The 26,535-nt window shown below is 41.9% G+C and overlaps 1 protein-coding gene and 1 long non-coding RNA gene across 3 annotated transcripts in view; one reads left to right on the plus strand and one right to left on the minus strand.

The window, feature by feature from the left end:
- The window catches only part of LOC132407346 (ral guanine nucleotide dissociation stimulator-like), a 156,723-nt gene that overhangs the window by 59,087 nt on the left and 71,101 nt on the right, over positions 1-26,535 (minus strand). The gene's annotated exons all lie outside the window — the stretch shown is intronic.
- LOC132407349 (uncharacterized) overlaps positions 1-26,535 on the plus strand; it is a 65,906-nt gene that overhangs the window by 8,495 nt on the left and 30,876 nt on the right. The window contains exon 2 of the long non-coding RNA XR_009516452.1: positions 5,083-5,229. This is a non-coding gene — a long non-coding RNA (uncharacterized LOC132407349). The remainder of the gene's footprint in view (positions 1-5,082; positions 5,230-26,535) is intronic.

Genomic DNA, 26,535 nt, shown 5'->3' on the forward strand with positions numbered 1-26,535 from the left:
GATATTGATTTTGCTTTGAAGCTATTGAGACTCTGGTGCAACCGTAGTCTGAATATTTCAATCTATACTCCTAATAGCCATTAGACAAATCTTCCTCAGCTGCCATGCTGAAACTGTATTCACTCGTGGCAAAATAAAAACATCAAAAAGCTGTCTTCTCTCAAGTTTTTGTAGATAAAATGGTGGCATGATGGGCTGGTAACATGTTAGATGCTCAGCTAAGGTGTCTCTGCCTGTTCGCACATTCCCTCTTTGATTGCTCAAGATTTTTTCAGGTACTTTAATTTTTTTCACTTCGTGTCCCAAAGATATGCTGATAGGTTCATTGGGCCATAGTACATTACCCTTAATGCCAAAAGAATCAAAAGGGAGTTGATGGTTGACAAATATATAAATTTTATGAGTACAAAAGTCAAAGAGAGTGGGAATGGCACCATTGGGATTACTTCCACAAGAGCCAGCATGAGGGAGGGGTGAGGGGTGAGGGGTAGAGGCATTCCATCTTGTCTTACTGAACATGTAAAAGGAGGCTAGAGGCAGCTCCCAACCTACTTCCACATCCTTACAGGCATCCAAATGCATATTGCAGACAAGGTTTGAGAATGGCTCACTTGCTCTCAGACGCCTTATTCAACCAGCACCACTGTGGTTTTGACTTCCAGTTCAAATTCTGCCTTATACAAGGCCATCAAGTCTTTTTATTGGGTTCTCCCCTACCACACTTGGAAAGGGCTGCTAACTGGCAGAGGTGTCTTTTGGACCTTTACAAAACACACAGACGTTTTCCCACCTACTATAACACTTCCTTTAACTCAGGGGTTCCCAACCTGGGGTCCACGGGTCCCTTGGTTAATGGTAGGGGTCCATGGCATAAAAAAGGTTGGAAAGCCCTGATTTAACTGTTGCTCTTCCATTAAACTTCCCATACTTTAAGTGCAATAAATGCAATTAGATTCCAACACTAATCACTGATGTTGTCTCCTAGCTCTAATGTTTCATTGATATAGGTCCTAAAAGAAGAGGGGCTGTTCTATTCTGATAAGCTGACCATGGTCATACATTGTCTCTGAGCCCTTCCAAAGCACCAATGGTGTCACTTGAATGTTAGCCAAGTGTCCAAATTCTTCTCAAGAGGCTAGAATTACAAATGCAGTCTGACACTACAGTGCAATTCAGTGGAACCTGCTACACTCCCTGCTATCTCACTCAATTATTCCTTTCTTATTTGCAAGTTCTAATCACTAAAGTTGGCAATTACTTTTTCGTTGCTCCACAAGTATTTCATTCTGGCTTTGGGACGTTCTGAAGGTGTGATCGAAACTACATCCATATTTGAGATCCTGCAGCTGATAGCTACAAACAATGGGAAACAGTAACACGTGTGTGCCAGCTCCCTTTGGAGTCAGTGCCCAGGAGGAATGACCATGCTGTGCTTTAACATCTCTTCAGTGTTCTGTAGTCTCTCTCACTGATAGCAGGGAATTAAACATTCACCCAGTGCAACCATTCCTCCGGGATCTACACAATTATAAACTGAATCCTCTGAAAATATCACAACAAATGCCATCATTACAGGCTCTTCACAATCTGTTACTTCTCCTTATTATAGTTAGAAAGGGGTAGGGTTCTGGGGATCCTGAGCTCCAGATTGGAAGGATGTGGGGGCGTCAAATCAGATGTTATTGTTCAGCTTCATCACCCCTCCCCCACTGCTATATTTATGAGTATCTGTGTGAGGCAGAAAGAATATCAAAGAGCTTAGCTGGCTCACCGCATTCTGTGATAAACAGCACAATTATTCTTGCTAACTTCATATTTGCTACAAGATAAGATATGGCTCAGGAAACAGCTTGTTGGGCACAGGCATTTTCCAAGGGGAAAAGAAGGATATTCCTCTGACATGCTGGCTAAACCAAGTGGCTTGTTTATTGCCGTGCAGGGGAAAACAACTTCAGTGTGTGGCAGCCACACGACCTCACATTAGACATTAGAGAAAGCCAGCCCCTCAGTGAATGAGAAATGAGTCAGGCATAGAGAAAAAAACTGCAAGGGCTTGGCTGAGGGCCAGGAGCAAAACACTTTCTCTGTAAGGAGTAACTGATGAAACTGGAAGTCTTTAAGGTCTGAAGGGTTTCCTGTTATTCTCTCAGTGCCTTCGGAGAAAATCTTTGATTTAATAAAAACACTTCAGAGTGCCACGGTGACTGTTGCCTTACAGCTACAGAGTTCTGTCGTTTCTCTCGGAAAACTGAAAACTAAACATTAAAACAGCAGAATCATGCCTCCTGGGATCAGTGTGGTGGTTACACATTCTCCATGTTTCTTCTGATTACTTTCTCCCAATTGCTCAGCTTTCTTCCCAAATACTTGCAGCTGCGTATTGCCCTTGGCACTTAGGCATTTAAGACAGTGGTATAAAATGTTAGCGAGGCTTAATCTGGAGAATTGCAGGCAGTTTTGATCACCTATCTAAAGGAAAGATGTAAATAAGGTTGGAAGAGTATTGAGAAAATTGACAAGGATGTCGCCAGGACTGGAGGATCTGAGTTATAAGGAAAGATCGAATAGGTTAGGACTGTATTCCTTGGAACATAGAAGACTGGGAGGAGATTTGGTAGAGGTATACAAAATTATGAGAGCTATAGACAGGGTCAACACAAGCAGGCTTTTTCCGCTGCAGTTGGGTGGGACTACAACCAGAGGTCATGGGTTAAGGGTGAAAGTTTAAGGGGACCATGAGGAGAAACTTCTTCACTTAGAGGATCGTGGAAGTGTGGAATGAGCAGCAGGCAGAAGTGGTGCATTCCAGCTCGATTTCAATGTTTAAGCCAAGTTTTTATAGGTACATGGATGGCAGGGCTATAGAGTGCTATAGTCCTGGTGCAGGTCGAAGGGAGTAGGCAGTTTAAAAGGTTTCAACGTGGAGAAGATGGGCCGAAGGGCTTGCTTCCGTGTGGTACTTTTCTATGACATTATGACAGCGGTAGATGCGTTTGGGGTGGGGGTGGGTGGATTAAATGGAATATTTGTAGGATTAGTATACTTGATGGGCCGAAGGGCCTGTTTTGTGCGCAGTATAATTCTATCACTCAATGCATTAGAAAATAACATAAAAGAATATGAAGCAGACAACGACCCTGAACCCTTTGCAATTCAATATGATGGATAGCCTTTACTCCACTGTCTTGTCCTGTAATATTCATCTTATCTATAGTTCAGAAGCCTCTCTTACATTGACAATATCCAGTGACAGCATCTGCAGCAACCTCAGAGGACTGAAATTCAAAGATTGTGGGAATCAACTTCAGAAAGCAATCACTCTCTTCCTTGCAGCATTTGATTCTTTAGGCTGTGAGTTTACTTGTTTTACCTAAGAGTTACCTTCTGTTCTACTACAAGTCCCATTTTACACCTGTCTCTTTTTTTCCAATGACCCACTGGCTTTGGATCACTTTAGCAAGACATACCAATTGTTTCATGTTACACTAAACCCTGGCCGCTTCCTGTGTTGCATAAATCTCATACTTAAGGATTACAAACAAGGGAAAATCTGCAAATGCTGGAAATACAAGTAACACACACAAAATACTGGAAAAACTCAGCAGGCCAGGCATTTATGGAAAAGAGTAGACAGTCGACATTTCAGGCAGAGACCCTTCCTCAGAACAGAAGCTTGCTGAGTTCCTCCAGCAGTTCTGTGTTATGCTCAAGGATTAAATGGAATTCCCCAAAATATCTGTGTTAAATCGGCTTTCTTACTGAGATGTTGTGCCAATTATAATTGCTATGGGCCATTTCAGCATACACATTAACGAGTAATTCTAGGGAGGTTCCAGGCAAGGGGTTTTCTGCTCTCCTGTCATGACATACTGGAAACTGAATTCATTCTGTTGCAGAGGCAGAAGAACTAGGCAATTTCTAGCCAAACAAAAGAGAAAGTTGACTTCCTGCTTATCTTGGCCCAAAGCTAGGCCAGTCAAGAATCACAGAACCAGCACATTAGCTTGCACTCAACCCTTTTGTGTTGAAGGACACCTTGCTCTTGCAATGGTTTTTATTTTATAACTCTATATCCCAACTCATATGAAATTTACAATCAATTTTATTTGCACCACTCTTTGAGACATTTTATCTAGCTCACCAACTTCTCTGCAAAAAAGAATCCTGATCTATTTTCTGATTCTTTTGCCAAGTTTCCAAAATCTGTGACTCCTCCTGGAAACAATTTCTTGTAAACAACTCCATTAAATTTACTCAAAAGTTTTGAGCATTTAAATTAAATCTCTTCTCAACCATCTTTGCTCTATAAAGAACATCTCCTGCTTAGATTTAAAGATCATACTTAATGGAATTAGTTGATATCCTAGTCAATATTTACTCCTCGGTCATCATCAGCCATGATTGGGAGCTTGCTATGTGCACTTCGATTTCCAAGTTTCCCATATTACCATGGTGACTGTTTTTCATAAGCACTGAGCTTTGGGAGGTTCAATGTGCTGAAAGACACTATGTAAATACAAGTTCTTTCTCAATTTTTCCACTAACGTGCCAACATACATCCAAGGTGAATTTTTGAGAAGTATCTGGTAGAACTTTACTATTCAATGCTTTGTGATATGGTCTCTTCTCTTAAAATATACACCAGCATTACGGGGTGGGGTGGGGTGAGGCGGGGTGTGGGAGGATCAACAGGGAAACATTCCAGCAGGTTATAACAGTCACCCAATCTTGCTCCTCTTCAGACAGAAATATGGCTTGTGGGTGCTTAAGTACCCACTGTAAAGAACAGGGAAGGCATCAGTTTAACCTCTCAGACAAAGGATAACTTAAGTTATCCACAATATTGTTCTGTTGACAGAATTAACTTATGTAATGCTTTGGTTCATATTTTTACTGCTATGCTGAATGTATTTCACTTTGGCAGCTCCGTAAGAGCAGTCTGTTCTGTTTTCATGCTTGTTTGGGTTACCGTTGAAGATAAGAATAGGAGAAATGTGCGCCATCCAGTTAGGATGGTCAGATTAATGGGAGGTTTCTCTGGTGAGGGACACTAAGGTTGGGCTTGGGACTTCTGTTCAGCAGGAGATGAAGAGAGAAGACACTGGGGAGAACCTGTCGTAGCGGTGGGAGACCCGTTTGTTCGAGATGGATTGTGAGCAACAATTGGAAGGCAGTGTTTGCTTTCACATTGACCAAAGGCCCAGCGTGTGAGTGACAGAGAAGTTCAAGGTGAGCTCCAACTTGTGCACATTTGATTGCTTAATTAGAATGCGCCCTTTTCTTTTTGTTATTCTTTATTAACCCTTTAGTTAAGAATCATAAATATAATTCCTTTAATCTTGTGGCATTAATTTGTAACGGTAACACATGACACAACATCCACACAAACCGGGGTCTGGGGTGGGATCGAGCGTGCCTCAATCTCACAAGTCTGGCAAGGCCAGAAGTTGCTTCCCTAGACTTATGTAGCCAAGGAAATCAGGGTGTTTCACTTACATTTTGTGTTCAAATGGTTGAATTGTGGCTTAACACCCAGGCCTCTGATTCAGAGGCAACCGGGCTAACCACTCAAACATGGTCAACACTCAGCTGATAAGAGGTAAACTTGAGGAAAAACAAACATCTTCACCCCTGCCTGCAATATGCTCTGTTCTGTGTGCTTTTTCACTTTTTTTTAGTTCAGATGCCCTGTTTCTTTGCATGCTGTCTCAGGGACATCCTTTCTAGCCCTGTTGGTAGAATTAATACTCAACAGTGTATAACAAGACGAGAAACAAAGATTTGGACTGAACAGTTAAGGAGATTTCACTCTCACAAGTAGCACAATCTCCTAGGCTGTGTAATCTCTCCAAAAAATCTGTTTAACAATTTCTGTTCCAGATTAGGAAATTCCCAATCTAGGCCCATTCTTTTCTAAAATATATTATTAATTCTTTCTGTTTTATCTTTCCTCTCTCAATCCTGAGAAGTCTTGGAGAACTGCTGAATGTAGTACCAGGGCAAACTGCTGCCAAGGATAAAACAACATACACAGAAGGCTACATACTTTGAGTCTGGTCCAGCAAACTATTTGACCACAAGGTGAGAACCAGCATTACGTCAGGAGCTCCACATACTGTACTTTCACCAAGGAGAAAATAACAATCATTTGTCAGCTAAACTCTTCTGTAACTCCATTCTACCTTTTTCTCACACATCATTTTGTTCCTCTTTTGAAAGCGTTTCAGCTGATTTAAAGTTCTAGAAAGGTATAAAATCATATTTATTGAAATATTTTATGGAGGAAGCCATTCAGCCCATTAAGTCCATACTGGCTCATTCAAAAATGCCATTGATCCCATTGCTTTACTCTTTTCCCACAGCCCTGCAAATCTCTCTCTCCAGATTGCCAAATCGAAACCCTTTTGAAAGGGAACACACATAACATGCAGGAGGAACTCGACAGGTCAGGCAGCATCGACACAGAGGAACTGTGTTAATACTTCAGGCCGAGACCTTCCTGATAAAAGGTCTCAACCCGAACTGTAGACTCCTCATTCCTCTTCATAGATGCTGCTTGACCTACTCAGTTCCTCCAGCATTTTGTGTATTAACTGGGTTTTCAGCATCTGCAGAATCTCTTGTGCTTATTATTCCCTTTTGAAAGGCTCTCATTGAGTTAATTTCCATTTCTGAATGGGAAGTTAATTATAGATCATAACTAATATGTTTGGAGTTAATAATAAGCTTATCCCCACATTCAGCCTTGTAGGTTATAACTGGGTAGCCTGGTTCTTGAACTAAGAAGTAACAGGTACAGTCCCAATTTCATCTTCCAATAGCTTAGGCAAGGCAGCAAAAATGTGGGCCATATTACCACAGGGGCATCCTGGCCAAGCTCCATCCCATGCTCATTCAGCGTTGTCTGGTGAGCTGGTTAGCGTTAGTAGCACACTGACCTTTGAGCCTACAAGTGTTGGTAACATTAGACTGTGTTACAAAAAAAAAATCGCATTTTATGTCAACCTGGCAATCTTCAGGTCATTCCACCCAGGGCCTCGTGCTAATGTTATTTTGTGACAGCGTGTGCTGGGTCATACCCGTATGTGCTGTGTGTGACTCCATGCACAGTGTTTTGACACAATGCACCTGTTTCATTTAGCTGTATACATGTGTATGATTGAATGACAATAAAATTGAACTTGAACTTGATGTGGGATTTGTATAATTTTGCTTTGTGTAGTATAGAGGGAGTGCTTCATGGCATTGAAAGAAGGCTGGCATCTTTATCTGGTTTCCTGATTAACACCTGCCCCGAGCTGTAAAATAAAGTGAAGAGCCAGATACATATTCATTTACTGTCTATTCTGGACAAAATGACCTCCACAATGATTCCCTCCCACAGCACGTTAGCTGTGAGATTTTACACAGATAGATAACAATATGCCATTATTGCAGTATACCTCCCCAAGGTATTTCAAAGGAGTTTTTATCAAATTAAAGCTCTATTTGGAGATATTATTAGAACAGAAGCCTGATCAAAGAGGGTGGTTTTAAGGAGTATCTTCAGGCAGGGATGGAACACTGTAGGGAGAGAATTCCAGACTTTCCACTATGATTAAATCTAGGGGAAGAGCAGGAGATAAAAAAGTAGAGGCATGGAGAAATCTGAGAGCATTGGAGAGCAAGCAGACATGCAGAAAAACAGAGAACTCTAACCGTGAAGGGATTTGAAAAGACAGATGAAATTTCTAAAATTGAGAATACTCAACAAGGAACAGGGTGGGTCTGAGCACATGGGTAATAGATATTTCTTTCCTCTCCTCCTTTTATACAGAAGTTAATAGAGTTTCATGGACAGTGTTAATGAAATTATCTTAGTTAATAGAAACATCACCAGTTGGATCATTGCTCAGGACTGGAAACAGGAGAGACTGTATCTGAATTGGTATTGAGAAATGAACCTGGTCAGGTGTCAGATCTCTCAGCGGAAGAGCATTTTGGAGGTACTGATCACAATTCTATCTCCTTCACCATAGCGCTGGAGAGAGATAGGAGCAGAGAATTTGGGAAAACACTTTAATGGGGTAGGGGGAAATATGATGCTATTAGGCAGGAATTTGGAAGCATAAATTGGGAGCAGATATTCTCAGAGAAATGCACAGCAGAAATATGGCAAATGTACAGGGAACATTTGCAAGACATTCTGGATAGGTACGTTCCATTGAGGCAGGGAAAGAATGGTAGGGTAAAAGATTCTAGTTAAGAAATGAAAATCTTATGAAAGGTTCAAGAAACTAGGTACTGTTAGAGCTCTAGAAAATTACAAGGTTGCCAGGAAGGAACTTAAGAATAGAATTAGGAGAGCCAGAAGAGGCCATGAGAAGGCCTTGCTGAGCAGGATTAAGGAAAACCCCAAGGCATTCTACAAGTATGTGAAGAGCAAGAGGATGAGCCGTGTGAGAATAGGACCACAGGTGTGATTGTGAAAACGAGTGCATGGAGTCAGAGGGAACAGAGGCGGTACTTAATGAATACTTTGCTTTAGTATTCATAAGAACATAAGAAATAGGAGCAGGAGTAGGTCATCTGGCCCACTGAGCCTGCCCCGCCATTCAATAAGATCATGGCTGATCTGTCCGTAAACTCAGCTCCATCTACCTTCCTTTTCCCCATAACCCTTAATTCCCTTACTATGTAAAAAGCTAACTAACTGTATCTTAAATATATTTAGTGAAGAAGCCTCAACTGCTTCCCTGGACAGAGAATTTCCCAGGTAAAAGGACCTTGGCAATTGTGGAGATAACTTACAGCAGACTGAAATGCTTGAGCATATAGACATTAAGAAAGAGGATGTGTAGGAGATTTTGAAAAGCATTAAGTTAGATAAGATGCCAAGACCAGATGAGATACACCCCAGGCTACTGAGGGAAGCAAGGGAGGAGACTGCTGAGCCTCTGGTGATGATCTTTGCATCATCAGCAGGGATGGGAGAAGTACCAGAGGACTGGAAGGTTGCAAATGTTTTTCCCTTGTTCAAGAAAGGGAATAGAGGTAACCAAGGAATTTACAGACCAGTAATTGGTAGGCAAGTTGTTGGAGAAGATCATGAGAGGTAACATTTATGAGCATTTGTGAGACATAATCCAATTAGGGATAGTCAACATGGCTTTGTCAAGGGCAGATCGTGCCTTACAAGCCTGATTGAATTCTTTGAGGATGTGACTAGACACATTAATGAAGGTTGAGCAGTGGAGGTAGTGTATATGGATTTCGGTAAGGCATTTGGTAAGGTCCCCCTTGCAAGTAAGGAGGCATGGGATCTAAGGAGATCTTGTTTTGTGGATCCAGGATTCGTTTGCCCACAGAAGGCAAAGGGTGTTGATGGTTGATATTCTGCATGGAGGTCAGTGATCATTGGTGTTCCACAGGGATCTCTTCTGGGATCCCTCCTCTTTGTGATCTTTATAAATGACCTGGATGAGGACGCAGAAGGGTGGGTTAGTAAGTTTGCTGATGACACAAAGATTGGGGGTGTTGTGGATAGTGTGGAGGGCTGTCAGAGGTTACAGAGGGACATTGATAGGATGCAAAACTGGGCTGAGAAGTGGCAGATGGAGTCAACTCAGGTAAGTGTGAGATGGTTCATTTTGGTAGGTCAAATATGATGGCAGAATACAGTACTAATGGTAGGACTCTTGACAGTGTGGAGGATCAGAGAGATCTTGGGGTCTGTGTCCAAACATAAGAGATAGGAGCAGGAGTAGGCCAATTGGGCCCTCAAGCCTGCTCTGCCATTCAACAAGATCATGGCTGATCCAATCTTAACTCTAGTTTTCACCGAATCCCACAAGGCAACAGTGCCAACCAACAGGGCACCATGCCGCCCATTTTATTTTATTATTCATCCCGCCCAAACCCATGTGATCACCCCGGGGGTGGGGGGGAAAAACGATTTGCCAATTGAGGAGAAAAAATCTGGAAAATTCCTCTCCGACCCATCCAGGCTATCGAAAACTGGTCCAGGAGATCACATGGCTGATCTAAACCTAGCCTCATGTCCACTTACCTGCTCGCTCACCGTATCCCCTAATGCCATTTTTATCCAGGAAAATGTCTATCTCCGTTTTGAATTTATTGAGTGTAGTAGCTTCCACAGCTCTCTGGGCAGTAAATTCCACAGCCCCACTACCCTCTGAGTGAAGAAATTTCTCCTCATCTCAGTACTGGAACTGCATCCCCTTATTTTAAGATTATGCCCCCTAGTCCTAGTTTCACCCATCATTGGGAACATTCTCCCTGCATCCACCCGATCAAGCCCCTTCACAATCTTATATGTTTCAATAAGATCACCTCTCATTCTTCGAAACTCCAATGAGTAGAGTCCCAATCTACTCAATCTCTCATCATACATCAACCCACCCATCCCCGGAATTAACCTAGTGAACCTTCTCTGCACTGCCTCGAGAGCCAGTATGTCCTTTCTTAAATATGGACACCAGAACTGCACGCAGTACTCCAGGTGTGCTCTCACCAATTCCCGGTACAACTGCAGTAAGACCTCCCTGTTCTTATACTCCATCCCCCTAGCAATAAAAGCCAGCATTCCATTGGCCTTCTTGACCACCTGCTGCACTTGCATACTAACTTTTTGTGGTTCCTGCACCAGAACCCCCAGATCCCTTTGCACAGAAGCACTTTCCAGTTTCTCTCCATTTAGATAATAACTTGCTCTATTATTTTTCCTGCCAAAGTGCAAAACCTCACACTTGTCAGTATTATATTTCATCTGCCAAATGTCTGCCCAATCACTCAGCCTATCTATGTCCCCCTGCAGGGACACTCAAAGCTGCTGCGCAGGTTGATAGTGTAGTTAAGAGGGCATTCATCAACCATAGAATTGAGTTCAAGAGCGTGAGGTAATGTTAAAGCTATACAAGACCTTAGTCAGACCCCACTTGGAGTACAGTGTTCAGTTCTGATCACCTCACTACAGGAAAGATGTGGATTCTATAGAAAGAGTGCAGAGAAGATTTACAAAGATGTTGCCTAAATTGGAGAGTGTGCCTTATGATAATAGGTTGAGTGAACTTGGCCTTTTCTCTCTGGAGCAAAAGAGCATGAAGGGTGACCCGAGGATCCCAACTCCGTCCTCAACACATTCTACAGAGCTTGTATTGAGAGCATCCTGAGCAGCTGTATAACTGCCTGATTTGGAAATTGCATAATCTCGGATCACAAGACCCCGCAGCGGATAGTGAAGTCAACTGAGAAGATCAACAGGGTCTCTCTTCCCGCCATTACCGACCTTTACACTACACGCTGCATCCGCAAAGCAAACAACATTATGTTGGACCCCACGCATCCCTCACTTCCAGACTATGTAACAGTTTCTTCCCCCAAGTCATCATCTCCTCAAAACCCAGAGACTGGACTGACACCAACTTACTGCCCTCTACTGTGCCTATTGTCCTGTTTATTATTTACTGTAATGCCTGCACTGTTTTATGCCATCCTGGGTAGGTCTGTAGTCTATTGTAGTTTTTTTCTGTGTTGTTTTTACATAATTCAGTGTAGTTTTTATACTGTTTCATGTAGCACCATGGTCCTGAAAAAAGTCTCATTTTTTACTGTGTACTGTACCAGCGATTATGTTCGAAATGACAATAAGAAGTGACTTGACTTCACTTGAGGTGTACAAGATGAGGGGATTGATCATGAAGACAGTAGAGTCTTTTTCCCAGGGCTGAAATGGCTAACATGAGGGGGCATGGTTTTAAGGTGCTTGGAGGTAGGTACAGAGGGGATGCCGGCTAAGTTTTTCACACAGAGAGTGGTAGGTGCTTGGAATGCACTGCTGCCAATGGTGGTGGAGGCAGATACAATAGGGTTTTACAAGATTCTTAGACAGGTACATGGAGCTTAGAAAAATAGAGGGCTATGCGGTAGGGAAATTCTAGGCAGTTTCTAGATTAGGTTACATGGTCAGCCTATTTTATTAACTATGCCTTCTGTGGATGTCAGGCCACTGCTTTAATTTTTTCATGGAACATAGAAATCTACAGCATATTACAGGCCCTTCGGCCCACAATACTGTAATATGCTGTAGATTTCTATGTTCCATGAAAAAATTAAAACAGAGGCCTGACATCCACAGAAGGCATAGTTAGTAAAATGGATGCTTTTTGGTTGGTGTGTACACGATAGGCTGTGGGCTTGTTTCTCTGCTGTATGACACTGTAGCTCGATTCCTTATCCAAATTCTCAGTCTGAAGGAAGCTCGATAAAGAAATTACCACAGCTTTTCCTGAACATGCTCATGAATTTAAAAAAGATGTGTTTCTTCACAATATGCTGTTTCTTTCCCCCTTGTGATTATAAATGGCTTGTTTATTTCGAACTGTCTTTTGTACTGGCGGCTCCAGCACAGCTTGGTTTCTATAGTTTAGTGGCACTTCTCTCACTGAACTGCCTTAATAAGAGGTGATGCACAAACCATATGACTATGATAAGCCAAGTACGGGACAGATGCCAGTAAGTATTTTACAGAGAGAGTAATCAACAGCTGAAGTTCATTGTCGGGAAGGGTAGTCAGGACTAGGACGCTGATCTCATTAGGGAAACAGTTCAGTGCTATATCAGGGCAGGAGCAAAGAGTTGGCATTCTGAAAAAATAAAATAAAATTGATCGACAACCCTTTTACATCCAAACATCTTGCATGATCTCAGACAAGTGAGACAATGGAAAATGCTCCGAGTCTTTTTCTGCAATTATTTTTCTTGTACCCTATTCAAGAGGTGACGTGATTCACAAAATCTCAGCACCACATCAAGAATCAAGTAATAAGCACAGCTAGTCATTCAAAATGGCCCTCACTTCACAGTAAAATTCTGTCAGGTGGCATTGGCAATAAAGTCAAGTGTTGGAGCTGCAAGATTATAAAACTTATAGTACAGCATGTGGCCATTTGGGCCTTTGCTTTTTTAAAAAAAAATTTAGTCACACAATTCATCCCCTTTATCCTCATCTGTCTGTCTCTCATCCTCAGTTACTATCCTCCCTTAAAGATTAATGCTGTTGAGAGGGGGTATAAATGGTGAATGATTCTCTCTTCAGTAATCATAGTTGAACTGTACATTAAATGAGGATTGTACGAGGCCGAAAGTGGATGTCCCAAAGAGAGAAAGGGTTTTATTTTCCACTTTGGAACATCTTGTAGTATTGGCTCAGCTGCTCACTAGGCATTCTGTTCCATTTTGCATTCATCAGAAAAACCCAAGGTACAGAAACAGGAGGCAGCCGATCAGCTCCTCACACCTGCTCTGCCAATCAATAAAGTCATGGATGACCTTTTACATTTGTGCCACTTTCTTCCACTAACCCCATATTCCATTAATATCCATAAACCTATTGATCCCCTCTTTAATATACCCAGCAAATGTGGCTCCACAGTCTGCTTGAGAAGAGAATTCCATAACATCACTACCCCTTCAGCAAACAAACTCCTTCCTAACCCTGCCTTGAATCTGAGTCCCTCTTCGAGACTGTGCCCTCGATAAGCCAAGCCAGGAAAAGAGCATTCCTGTATTTAACCTGTCAAGCTCCTTTAGAATTGTGTGTGTTTTAACGAGATCACTTATAAAATCTAAAAATGTCTCCTCACCTGACTAATCCACCATACCAGGAATAAATCTGATGAAGGAAGTAAAACAGGAGGATAAATCAGTATTAGACATGTTCCTGCAATGATGTCTCATATCAATAACAAGACAAGATCAGTGCCAAATTATCACTGGAGACTGAGGTAATGTATAGTATCTCATTTCTGTGCTGCCTTATGAATCCACTCACCAATTGCCCCTTAACTCATTTAACCTTGAACAGACATGTCCAAGTATTTATTGATGGAAGGAGTGTACTCTCAGGACCAGAACACAGAGAAGTGCCATGGGTGTCCCGATATTGTTGCAAATTGTATGTAAACACTCCACATGATAATTGAACTCAATGTCATTGATAAGCCTCAACGCTATGGGCTTGCTTGGGGGTTGGGAGGAAAAGGGATGGTACACTGTCGGACTGGGCAGCCATCATGGCTGAATAAGCGGCTTGCACTGCAGATTCAGAATGTGAGGCATATAAATGGAGCAGGTTCAGGAGTCATGTTCCCCCACAGGAGCCCGTCTTTAGAGAAGCAAAGGAAGGCTGCAGGAGCAGGTGACTAGCAGGGGGCAGAGGGAGGTGAAGACAGTAGGGTAAAAGCTGGTGTTGTTTTCCTCAAACAGGAGCCACACTCAATATATTACTGGCCTCCTGTTAACAATTTTCATTCAGCACTCCAAGATTTCTGTCTAATGAGCAACAATTAACAACTCCAAATGAACTGAAGTGCTTGCAGTAACTCTAATTACATAACACTACTGATAGGCAAGACCGAAATGTGGCAACCTGCAAGAATTATTTTTGTTGACAGGGACACTGTTATTTGTTAGAAAAGTGTTAACAGGGCCTGTCTGTGCATAGACATCCTGACGGTGAGGCTACTGGCCTACAGTGCATGCACTGTAACCACCAAAATAGTGAACAACCCAAGGACCTTTGCAGGAGCAACATCAAACAGAACTTGACTCAAAGCCAGTTATTAGGACAGTTGACCAAAAGGGCAGGATCCTTTTGAAGGAGGTTATGAGCCAATGAATCTTAATGAAAGAACTATAGCAGGGTAGCAGGAATGAAGAATTAGTCAATTTCTGGTTTTGAATTGGAGATTCTGGGTTTTTTTTTTGTTTTAAAACCAGTGTTTTGTTTGGATCGTATACTGCTGACCCATCTGTTTATAATCACAGCTGTAACTCATGAAGAAATTCTGTTTTTATTATTGGGAATTTTTTTGAACCAATGCTCTAAGTAAATATACACTCAATTCTCATCTGTAATCATTTTTTAAAATTATGATGTAGAACGTCAGGCACTTTCAAAAGTTTTGTTTTATGGTCTTTCAGCATTTCTTCCACTCCCAAAATTCTTTTGCCAACTGGAACACAAGTCAAGTTTTTGAGTTCTGAGTTTTTCAAAATGCTCAGGACCTCCTTCTCTAAAATGAATTAGATGAGGTTTCTCTTAACAACAGAGCCATGGTTTCATTGTCTTTATTGTTCATATAAACACTTTACTTCTGAATTATTCCAGACTAACTGAATGGAAGTTCGTCAACTGAAACAGAAACATAGAAAACCTACAGCACAGTACAGGCTCTTCAGCCTTCAATGCTGTACCGAACATATACTTACTTTAGAAATTACCTAGTTACCTATAGCTCTCTATTTTTCTAAGCTTCATGTACTTACCTATCCAAGAGTCTCTTAAAAGACCCTATTGTATCCACCTCCACCACTGTCGCTGGCAGCCCACTCCACACACTCACCACTCTCCGCATAAAAAAATTTGCCCCTACATCTCCCCTGTACCTACTTCCAAGCACCTTAAAACTGTGCCCTCTTGTGTTAGCCATTTCAGCCTTGGGAAAAAGCCTCTATCCACACAATCAATGCCTCTCATCATCTTAAGAGAGAGAGATGATGAAATGACAGGATTTGACTTTAGATCATTATGCCAAATCTCACAACTACTAATACAGCCATGTTATATTGACAAAAGTACTTGCAGAGCCCACATGGTTATCATTTACCAGCTTCCTTGACTCATTAACAAACGCATGAGAAGATCAGGTGCTAAGTGACAGCCAACTAAGGGCATTTAAGGAGTTGGCATATCCAACAACACAAATCAAGAAGGCTACATCACCAAGACTACCTTCAGGACATTCATACCTATATGTGACAAAACTGCGCACTATGATGCCTCTGAAAGGTGCATACCCATTAATTAACACCTTCAGCAAACGTCAACAATTTTAATGAATTCTGCTCTGGGATTTATCTATCAGTAATTTTCACAGAACTACCCCTCTCAACAATATAAGCACTCAAAAAAGACAAGCTCTCTCACACTAGTAAATCAGGAGTAAAATAAACATTATTTTCCTAAAGAGGTAGGATGAAGACAAGATGAAAGCTTTTTTTTTAAATTAAGGATTGTGATGATCTAGCAAGTGTTATGAGGAAGGAAGACTGGAATTATATGGCAGAAATAAATGAAAGATAGATTTGCATTTTAGGCCCTAGGGCACTTTAGGCACTTTAAGTCAATGGCTTGTTTCTGAAATGTAATCACGGCTATATTCTTGGAAATTAATTAACAAGTTTCTACAAAAAATAATGTGAATGGATAAACTGTTTTTTTTAAGGAGAGGGGCAAATACTGGCCAAGGGACATCTCTGCAGCTCTTCTTTGAAATAGTGCCTTGGGATCTTTCACATCCACTTGAAAACATTGCCAGTACCTCAGATTAACGTTTCACCTGGAATTCTTTCTTCAGTGGTAGTGCAGCACTCCCTCACTCAGACAAGACTCTTTTATAATCAAGTCTCTAGTGAGGTACTGAGCCCGTAACCTGCTGACACAACAACGCGAGCAATTGAGTCGTAGCTATCTAAATTGGAGGGGAGAAAATGTGATCAATTGGAAAACTGGGCCAAATATTTATCTACCAACCAATACTTAAAAATAAATTATCTGAATGTTATTGCATTACTTTTTGTGGGAACTCAAATTGCTTAGGTACTTCTGAGAGACAGTCCAGGAATAATGGGCTGACCTTCTGCTTTGCCTAATTCTAAGATGTGCGATTTACCTTGGCTCCACAGGCTCACGTGTCAGTCTTACATGGTTTTGATTACCATCAATCACACCCTTACATTCTGATGAAGGGTTTGCTGAAATGTTCAGTCTGCTTCTCTTTCCACGTAGGCTGCCTGACCTGCTGAGTATTTCCAGTGGTATTTCAAGTCAAGTTTTTCCTATTATTTTCAGTTGATGTTTTACCAGCTTTGTCATTGAATTATATTCTGGTACATGATGGTAAGAGTAGACAGCCAAAGGCTTTTTCCCAGGGTTGTAATCGTTAATAGTAGAGGGCATAATTTTAAGGTGATTGTTGGATAATATAGGGGGCTATCAGAGGTGTTTTTTTTTAAATTACAGAGATAGGTGCATGAAATGCACTGCCAGGGTGGTGGTAAAGGCATGAGGGTTATTTAAGAGACTCTTAGAGAGTTACATGGATATAACAAAAGTGGAGGTCTATGTGGGAGGGAAGCATTAGATTGACCTTAGACCAGGTTAAAAGACTGGCACAACATCATGGACCAAAGAGCCTGTATAGTCCTATGTATTTTATCACACAGTGATTAGTATTTAGCATTCTCAGCTTTGAACTAGAAATTCACAGGTCCAAGATCTGAAGATGTAATCTCGGTTGTCACTGCAATGCAATTTGTCTTCAGTATTGTCCTCAGAGGACCCCAGAGTGACTTCCAACATCACCTCCTTCACCATCAAGCTCTTGAACTGTCTGTGAAATCCATAAACACTATCTCATTATTTTTTTCAGCACTAGTCATGATCGGAATTTACAGTAACTGTACACATTTGCATGGTACTGCTGTTGCAAATCAACACACTTCACAACATTTCAGTTATAATAAATTTGACTCTGATCCCAGGATGAAAAGTCTCATGCCCCTCTAAACTGCAGTGTTCTCTGGTCCAATGGTTATTCCCCAACCAACAGCTGGTCTGCTTGCTGTTACCGGGTGTAGGTCTGGCCGTGCTTTTAGTGTGATACCAACAACTCTGCTTTAATTTGCTGGCTATGAAGTACGCAGTGATCCTGAATGGATCTACATGCAGCTGTACTCCTGCTCATTAATGCAAATATCTAATCAGCCAATCATGTGGCAGCAACTCAGTGCATAAAAGCATGCAGACATGGTCAAAAGGTTCAGTTGTCGTTCAGACCAAACATCAGAATGGGGGAGAAATGTGATCTAAGTGGTTTTGACTATGGAATGATTGTTGGTGCCAGACGGAGTGGTTTGAGTATCTCAGAAACCGCTGATCTCCTGGGATTTTCACACACAATAGTGCCTAGAGTTTACAGAGGATGGTGTGAAAAAATAAAAATATCAAGTGAGTGGCAGTTCTGTGAGTGAAATTGCCTTGTTAATGAGAGAGATTAGAGGAGAAAGGCCAGACTGGTTCAAGCTGACAGGAAGGTGATCGTTATTCAAATAACCACATGTTACAACAGTGGTGTTGAGAAGAGCATCTCTAGACGCAACATATCGAACCTTGAAGTGGATGGGCTACAGCAGCAGAAGACCACAGACAAATGCTCAGTAGCCACTTTAAGTACAGGAGGCACCTAACCAAGTCACCTCTGAGTGTAGCCTATGGAACAATATTTGACCTTGCAGACAATTGGGAAGAGGAATGACAGGATCTAATGCTCAACATCTCAGTACTATGGGTGAACCCCATTCATTTCGGACAGAAGATCTCCCGGGTGACACATTGTGATGTGTCGTTCCTCTTCAAAGGGATAGGCTGTTGTGCAGTGCCAGCAATTTCCATGCCAACATTCCCTTTCTATTTGACCAGTCTTCCAGAGCATGTTTGTTAGCAGTCTGACCACTGCCCATTATATACTGCATATCTCATCTATCTGAGTTACACTCTCCACTTTCACAAGCACATTGATTTTAGAGGTGTCATTGAAGGGTCAGAAAATCACCCACATCATTCACACCAGGTGAAATATGCAAGTGTGGAAGTTGATACTGACTATTGCCAATGTTATTGTGTTTAAAACATGATGCCACTGTGACTGCTGAATATGTTGGATGCTGTTGTAACCTTCCTCCACCCATGACAGTACTTGTTCTACCAACGACTTGCTCAAATGATCCAGCATAAATAACTCTGAGCTGCTTTGACTCATCAGCACCCATTTTCTCTCCAGGTACAGATGGTCTAGGACTCATGGGAAACTCAGTTTTACTTCGACATGATGGTGTCAGACCTACTGGGACTGCACACACTCTTTTCACCTAAGCTAGCCTGGGTTGGGGTTGTTTAGTCACCCTACAATGGAATAGGCTGTACTGATTTGCCTGATACCAGACAGCAGATCCACTGATACTTTGCTGATTTCATACACCAAACCACGCGTAGAACAGCACAAATCACCCATCCATCTGTCTGTAACCAAGTTGTCAGGGACATGGCCTGAAGCAACATCATAATAGTTAATGACCTGTTTGTTCACATTTCTGTGAAACACCTTGGAATATTTCTGCTACATTAAAAATACTGCTTAAATGGACATTGTTGTTATCAACCCTGGAGTGCTCTCTGCTTCCATTTTCAGATTACAGTACTAATGTAGGTCTTTCGTAACAGCGAGCTGTCATAAAGCGAACATTCGAAAAGCGGGGGCTACCTGTACTTAGGCAAGCAGCAAAGACCTACAAACTGCTGACCTTCCATTGCCAAAAGTGGTCACTTTGAAGCTACTCTGAAGATCCCATCTGACATCTGCCTCTGCTCTGAGGAGGGTCCTTGATTGGACAAAGACTGATATCACTCACTGGACTCAAAATACATTGGCTTCCACGTAGACATAATGGAAAACTGCTTGGGAAAAACAAGCAGAAAAAAGACCATGCCGGTGATGTTATTCTGCAATGGCTTCCATGTCGATGATTAAGTCATGAGACCCAGCATTAGTGCATCAGGTCTTTACCATTTGGGCAACAATTCTCCACATTAATTTGTGAGATTTCTCCATCGTTCCCATCACAAGTTGGCTTGACCTTGCCTTGTTCCCAGAGGATGCAACTTCATCCAAACTCACTTTATTTGCTTGCTGTCACCCTAATCCAATAAGCAAACTGTTGCTCCACTCCTACATTCTCCGCTTTGTTCTGGTGATGTCTTGCTTAACCTCCTGTGAGATCTATTTTGATCCTGTCCAGGATCTCCTGCTCTGACTTTGCTAATGGTAATAAAACTGCAGAAGCTTGCTTGCCCTGACTGCACAGGATATTTTGTGATCCACTCCATTAATTCCTGCAGCTCAAATTTTCCACATGTTGTGTATTACTGACCTTTAAGGGCATTTGCAAACACAAATGTAGGATATAGAGTTTGTTAACCACAAAACATTACATTCATTCTGCAAGCTGTGAACTTCCGGTAATCAAAGCATCAAGTGTCAAATTGGCAATTCCACTCACAACAACTATTATTAACCCTTTGAAGTCACTTAAACTCAAGTTAGCTGCACTCAGTCGTAAGTTGGTCTGGGTTGGGACCCTGAAGTCCTCTGCAGAGATCTTTCCTCTTTGTGCAACAGATGTACTGAGTTGGTGAGGTCAATGTGGCAGATACCACCACGCAGAGTGTTGAAGAAAGCAGTGCTCATACATTTAATGAAAACTGGGAATTCATACAATGGATGCTCATATAGCACCTTCCCCATTCCTTCCAAAACTCCTCACTGTCTAAAGAGCGTCTGAAGCATAATCACTGCAGTAACCCAGGAAATGAAACAGCCACTATGGCAGGCAAGATGCCATAAACAACAATACAATAATGATTGGACAATCTGTTTTTTTGTTTGGAAATGTTGATGGAAGGACAAATAAAAGTCAGGAAGATGAACATTTAATTACTTGATATAGCGCTGAGAGATTTTTTAAACTAATAACTGAGAGAACAAACAGGGTATCAGCTTAACATTTCATCAAAAAGATGCAGCACTTCCCTTAGTAGTGTACTGCAATAGAGAGCCATGCGAGATTTTACTTCTCAAGTTCTGGGTCATGAGGGAAACTCAATATAGAGCATCACTGGCCAGACCAAGATTGTAGGTATTTCAAATGGCCCAAAACTAAACTACTTTGAATATATTGCTTGTTAGGTCATTTCAGAAGGTTGTTAAGAGCCAAGGTAGATCAATAGGGACAGATTTCTCTTATCAATTAAATCAAATTACCCACCTACTGCAGTAGATTTGAACTCTTGATCATTAGAGCAGGCACCAGGATTACTAACACATGGATAAATGAAGCAGAGAGGGAATTAACTCACATGCAATATTAATACTAGTATCAACAAAATATGCCAGCCGAACTCAGCAGGCTTGACAGCATCATTGCAAGGGAAACAAGAGTTGTTCCTTGTTCTGGTTGGATTGAAAAGAAGTGAGAAGAGTAGAGCAGGAATTAGAGGAGATGATGTCGAGAGCTCTAACAACATTGGAAAAGGGAAAGGCATGATTAAGGCAAGAGGAGGACACTTTAAAATGAACAGTTGAGGAAAAAGTTCTCAAGTTCATCTTCCATCCCACCTGCCCCCACTTTCAACAGAACATGGTCTGTAATTTTCACTAGCTCCAACAGAATTGCCTCATCATATACTTCTTTCCCTACCCTCCTCCTTCATGATCTTAAGCAACCATTCCTTCTGCAATGTGGCTTTACCTTCCAATTCCACCATGATGCTTCTCCTCTTGGTACTTTGTATGTAACACTATGGGATGCAACACCTGCCTTTTCACTTCTTCCCAAGCCAACTGCCAGGTAAAACAATTTTTCCTCATGTTAGTGTATTGAATTCAGTGCTCATGCAGTGATCTCATCCACATCGGAGATCATGCAAAACACTCCACTACAATTTAGATCTTATGAGATGAAGAAGGTATTACATACTAGAGAAATAGTTATCATTGAGGAAGATTTAGGCAACCAGAGTGGAAAGCCAGTTGTTAGAGAATGCACCTCAATCCTTGCTGCAGAGGTAGAACACCATACCTCAATCAGTCCACAAAGAACAACTACTAGTGATGGCCAAAAGAAAAAACATAATGCGAGGTTAGAAACACACTAGATTAATTACATAGTGAAATTTTAAGATAAAAGTTTGGGGGTCTACTTTAAGTGATGCATGTAAATTGACTGCAATTTATTGGCGCACTCTTGAATAAATATTAACAGGATGTAAACAATTAAGCAAATACAAGGCAAACACGAGGAAATATGCAGATGCTGGAAATTCAAGTAACACACACAAAATGCTGGTGGAACACAACAGGCCAGGCAGCATCTATAGGGAGAAGCGCTGTTGACGTTTCGGGCTAAGACAGCCGACAGCACTTCTCCCTATAGATGCTGCCTGGCCTGCTGTGTTCCACCAGCATTTTGTGTGTGTTAAGCAAATACAAGCATTTCCAGGTCAGATAGTATTAGCAAGATGGAGGACAACCACAGTATGGTCTTTTAAGTAGTTCTGAAATAATTTTATAATTGGAGTTATCAGGAGCCCACACAATTTGTAAGAAGTGCATCACTTAAGAAAAGACAAGCTACTGGCAAACGGTGTTACACAGTGCTAGATTATGGTTAGGATATCAGTGTGCTCAAGATTGGGAGGGTTTATTCAAAAGGAAGATGTCCAGGGCTGCTGCAGACTGATGAAGGTAAATGAGCTGGTTAAAGAGATTAGCCATAACTCAGTGTGGTTATAAGCCAGCTGATTAACAGATCAGGCGAGACACCGCCCTCTCCGTCTAACACCCCTCTCGCCCCAGTTAACCCTGGCATTCTTCTGCTCATGGAAAGCTTCTGTATTCTGCTTATGGGGCAACTGATCAGCTTGTTTAATTTTGAACTGCAGCTGGGACCTGAGGGTTGTGAGCCAAGAACATCTCGTAAGCGTACAAAGCCAGTAATGTCTGAAACGACGCTGGCAGAGCTCACAATGCTGCCTCCAGAATCATGAAAGACACTTGGCATGTCCACTTGTTCTCCAGACTGAGGTACAGCACACTGGAAAGAGTGCTCCCACACAGCTAATGTTATGGAAATACTATCTCATTTTGCCTGGCTGGTCCTTGGGCAAGAATTTTCATTTTCCAGTTCACAACTTGAAGGCTTCTCTAGACTAGAAAGAGTAGCCCCGTGTAGTTATTGTGCTGTCCTATGACAATATCATTGAAGAACAAACACATTGATGAAGGAAGAGCAGTAGATGTAATGTATATAAATTTCAGCAAGGCATTTGATAAGGTACCCCATGCAAGGCTTATTGAGAAAGTAAGGAGGCATGAGATCCAAGGGGACATTGTTTTGTGGATCCAGAACTGGCTTGCCCACAGAAAGCAAAGAGTGGTTGTACACGGGTCATATTCTGCATGGAGGTTGGTGACCAGTGGTGTGCCTCAGGGATCTATTCTGGGATCCTTACTCTTCATGATTTTTATAAGTGACCTGGATGAGGAAGTGGAGGGATGGGTTAGTAAGTCTGCTGGTGACACAAAGTTGGGGGTGTTGTGGATAGTGTGCAGGGCTGTCAGAGGTTACAGCGGGACATTGATAGGATGCAGAACTGGGCTGAGAAGTGGCAGATGGAGTTCAACCCAGATTAAGTGTGAAGTGGTTTATTTTGGTAGGTCAAATATGATGGCAGATTATAGTATTAATAGTAAGACCCTTGGCAGTGTGGATCAAAGGGAACTTGGGGTCCGAGTCCATAGGATGCTCAAAGCAGCTGCGTATGTTGACTCTGTGGTTAAGGCATACTGTGTATTGGCCTTTATCAATTGCGGAATTGAATTTAGGGGGGGGGGAGGTAATGTTGCATCTATATAGGACCCCACTTGGAGTACTGTGCTCAGTTCTGGTCGTCTCACTACAGGAAGGATGTGGAAGCCATAGAAAGGGTGCAGAGGAGATTTAAAAGGACGTTACCTGCATTGGGGAGCATGCTTTATGAGAACTGGTTGAGTGAACTCATCACCTTTTCTCCTTGGAGTGACGGAGGATGAGAGGTGAGCTGATAGAGGTGTATAAGATGATGAGAGGCATTGATCATGTGGATAGAGGCTTTTTCCCCAGGGCTGAAACAGTTGCCACAAGAGGACACAGGTTTAAGATGCTGGGGAGTAGGTACAGAGGAGATGCCAGGGGTACGTTTTTTTTTAATGCAGAGACTGGTGAGTGCATGGAATGGGCTGCCAGCAACGGTGGTGGAGGCGGATATGATAGGGTCTTTTAAGAGACTTTTGGATAGGTACATGGAACTTAGAAAAATAGAGGGCTATGGGTAAGCCTAGTAATTTCTAAGGTAGGGACATGTTCTGCACAACTTTGTGGGCTGAAGGGCCTGTATTGTGCTGTAGGTTTTCTATGTTTCTAATATCAATGGCAGCACCAGGTAATTTGTCCAACGGTTAACATAAATCCTGGTCACCTATGGGAGGGGACAGCGAGTGTCCTGGCAAAGCCCAAACATATCCAGGTTCATCTTTCATATATGGCACCTGGCTGTCAGAGACTCAGCCTTGCCTCCCTATATACCATCATTTGGAGCACCAGATTGAGCAAGAAGCTAGCAGTACATCCATACTGAGGTATTTCCACACAAAATTTTGGTCAAGAAGCCCATGGTGGCTCATAACACCTTGACAGTAGCAACTCATACCTGATGAAATCTAATGCCTCCTTTTGTGTAGGATCAAGATAAATATGTAATACATCAGTCCCAAGAAAGAAAACCCACAACAGCTCAAAGTGTTTAACATTCAATCAAATACATTTGCAGCATTGCCAATTCATAATATAAGCAGCACGAAACTTGAGCACAGTCAGCTCCCACAAAACAGTAACCAGGATGATATAAACATGATCTGTTTTATGCTTATAGACAGAAAGACAAATATTGGCCAGACGCCAAGGACAACTCCTAGGTATCTTGTCCATCTACCTGAAAGTTCAGACAAAGGCTTCGTTTCACAGTTTATCTGTAAGACAGTACAGTACCTCCAACCATGCCCTGGTTTCTCAGTACCACACTGAAAGGCCCACGCTCATTTTGTGCTCAGGTTCCTGAAGTGGAACTTACAACCCACAACAACTTCTTACTCAGGAAAACATTACCAGTGGAATCACAACATAGTATTTATAGAAGTCATAGTCATAATTTGCTAGGTGCAAGCCTCACCATCTATTTCACAATGCAATTGCACTGCTTTCTACTGCTCCAACCTTAGACGTGTTGCTGTATGAAAAGGCACCGTGACAGAATGGAGAAGCATTCCATTCTCACCTCCTGTCAAAGCCTGTTCTGTTTTTCTTACTCTGACTTCTCTTGGTTGGCTTTTATGCTGTGCTATCAGAAATAAGCATATGCCTCACAATCAGACTTCAAAGGAATGAGATATGACAATGACACTGCTCTGCAGGATTGCTGGGGCTTCTCCCCACCCCCAGCTTGCAGGTGCCATTGAGGCTCTGGAAATTTATTTTTGTATTTGTCCCATCGACCTCAAAGCAACAATCAATTTCCTGCTCTAGACAGAGCGTGAAAGAGACAGGATTTGGCTCCAGGATTGAGGGCTGGGATTAATGCTTGGCCTCCAAAGTTTGTTGCATCTTCAGTAACTTTGCTTCACGACAGAACAGCCAAGCTTATGACAACGCTGCTCTATTATTCATTATGATGCAAAGGAAAAGGCCATTTGACCCACCATGTCTTTGCTAACTCTTTCTAATCCCCATCTAATTTTTCCATTTCACTGTTATTTATTTTCCTTCCAATAAGTGTTCATTTCCTGAAACACAACGGGATATTTTACAATGCATTACCATGTATTGGTGTAATATTTCTGTAGGAACCAATCTTCTAAATTCGAAGAGTCCTTTATCTATTTTTTTAAATTAATAATTAAATGGTTCCTTGTGAAATGCCTAATTATGGCCAAAATATTTGCACTGATCCTATGGGCTACACAGCAATGATTATTACTGCACGGGATTTGATGGTGCACGGGAAGTGGGGGTGAGCAGATAAGGTGGAGAAAATGTGCAGGCAGTTTTATATTTTCAGGAGCTGGGGAAGGCTTGAACCAGAGCAACAAAATAATATCCAACAGCAATTTTCATACTGATGTACTAATTACCATAGTGACACACAGAAACACAAACCCTGAAAATAGATAGACTGCTAAAGTACACAGGCATTTAGTTTTCCTTTGAAGAGGATAGACCTTCTTTGATATTGAACGTAATAACTCAGGAGGGCACGAGATCAATTAAATCACTGCCAACTCTTTCAACTAGCACAGGCATGGGCAAACTACGGCCCGGGAGCCATATGCGGCCCATTTGCCCACCCCTGAACTAGCACCACTGTTTAGCTTCCCCCCTCCCCATTCAAAACACTGATACAACTCCTTAAGTTTTAAGATGAGGATAAGTATTGACCTTGCTCGAGACATTATATTAAATTCCTGATTTTGTCCTCATCCACCATCCTCACAAGTACCAACACCAGGAAGTGTTGAAGACTGCAAGGTCAACAGAGAGTTGATGAAATAAGCGCAGTTGCAAGGTCGGATATGGAATAGCCAATCTGTGCACAGCAAGCTCTCACAAACCAGGATACATTAATAGTCAGATCGCTTTTGTTTTAAATAATATTGTTAAACAATGAATATTAGTTCAAATGGGACAGCAGGATATTTTATGTTCACCTGAGATGGAAGATGTGGCTCTTGGATTAACGTCTGCTGGGAAAAATGGGAACAGTGAACA

Source organism: Hypanus sabinus, chromosome 18 (genome assembly GCF_030144855.1).
Source record: "Hypanus sabinus isolate sHypSab1 chromosome 18, sHypSab1.hap1, whole genome shotgun sequence".
NCBI lineage: Eukaryota > Metazoa > Chordata > Chondrichthyes > Myliobatiformes > Dasyatidae > Hypanus > Hypanus sabinus.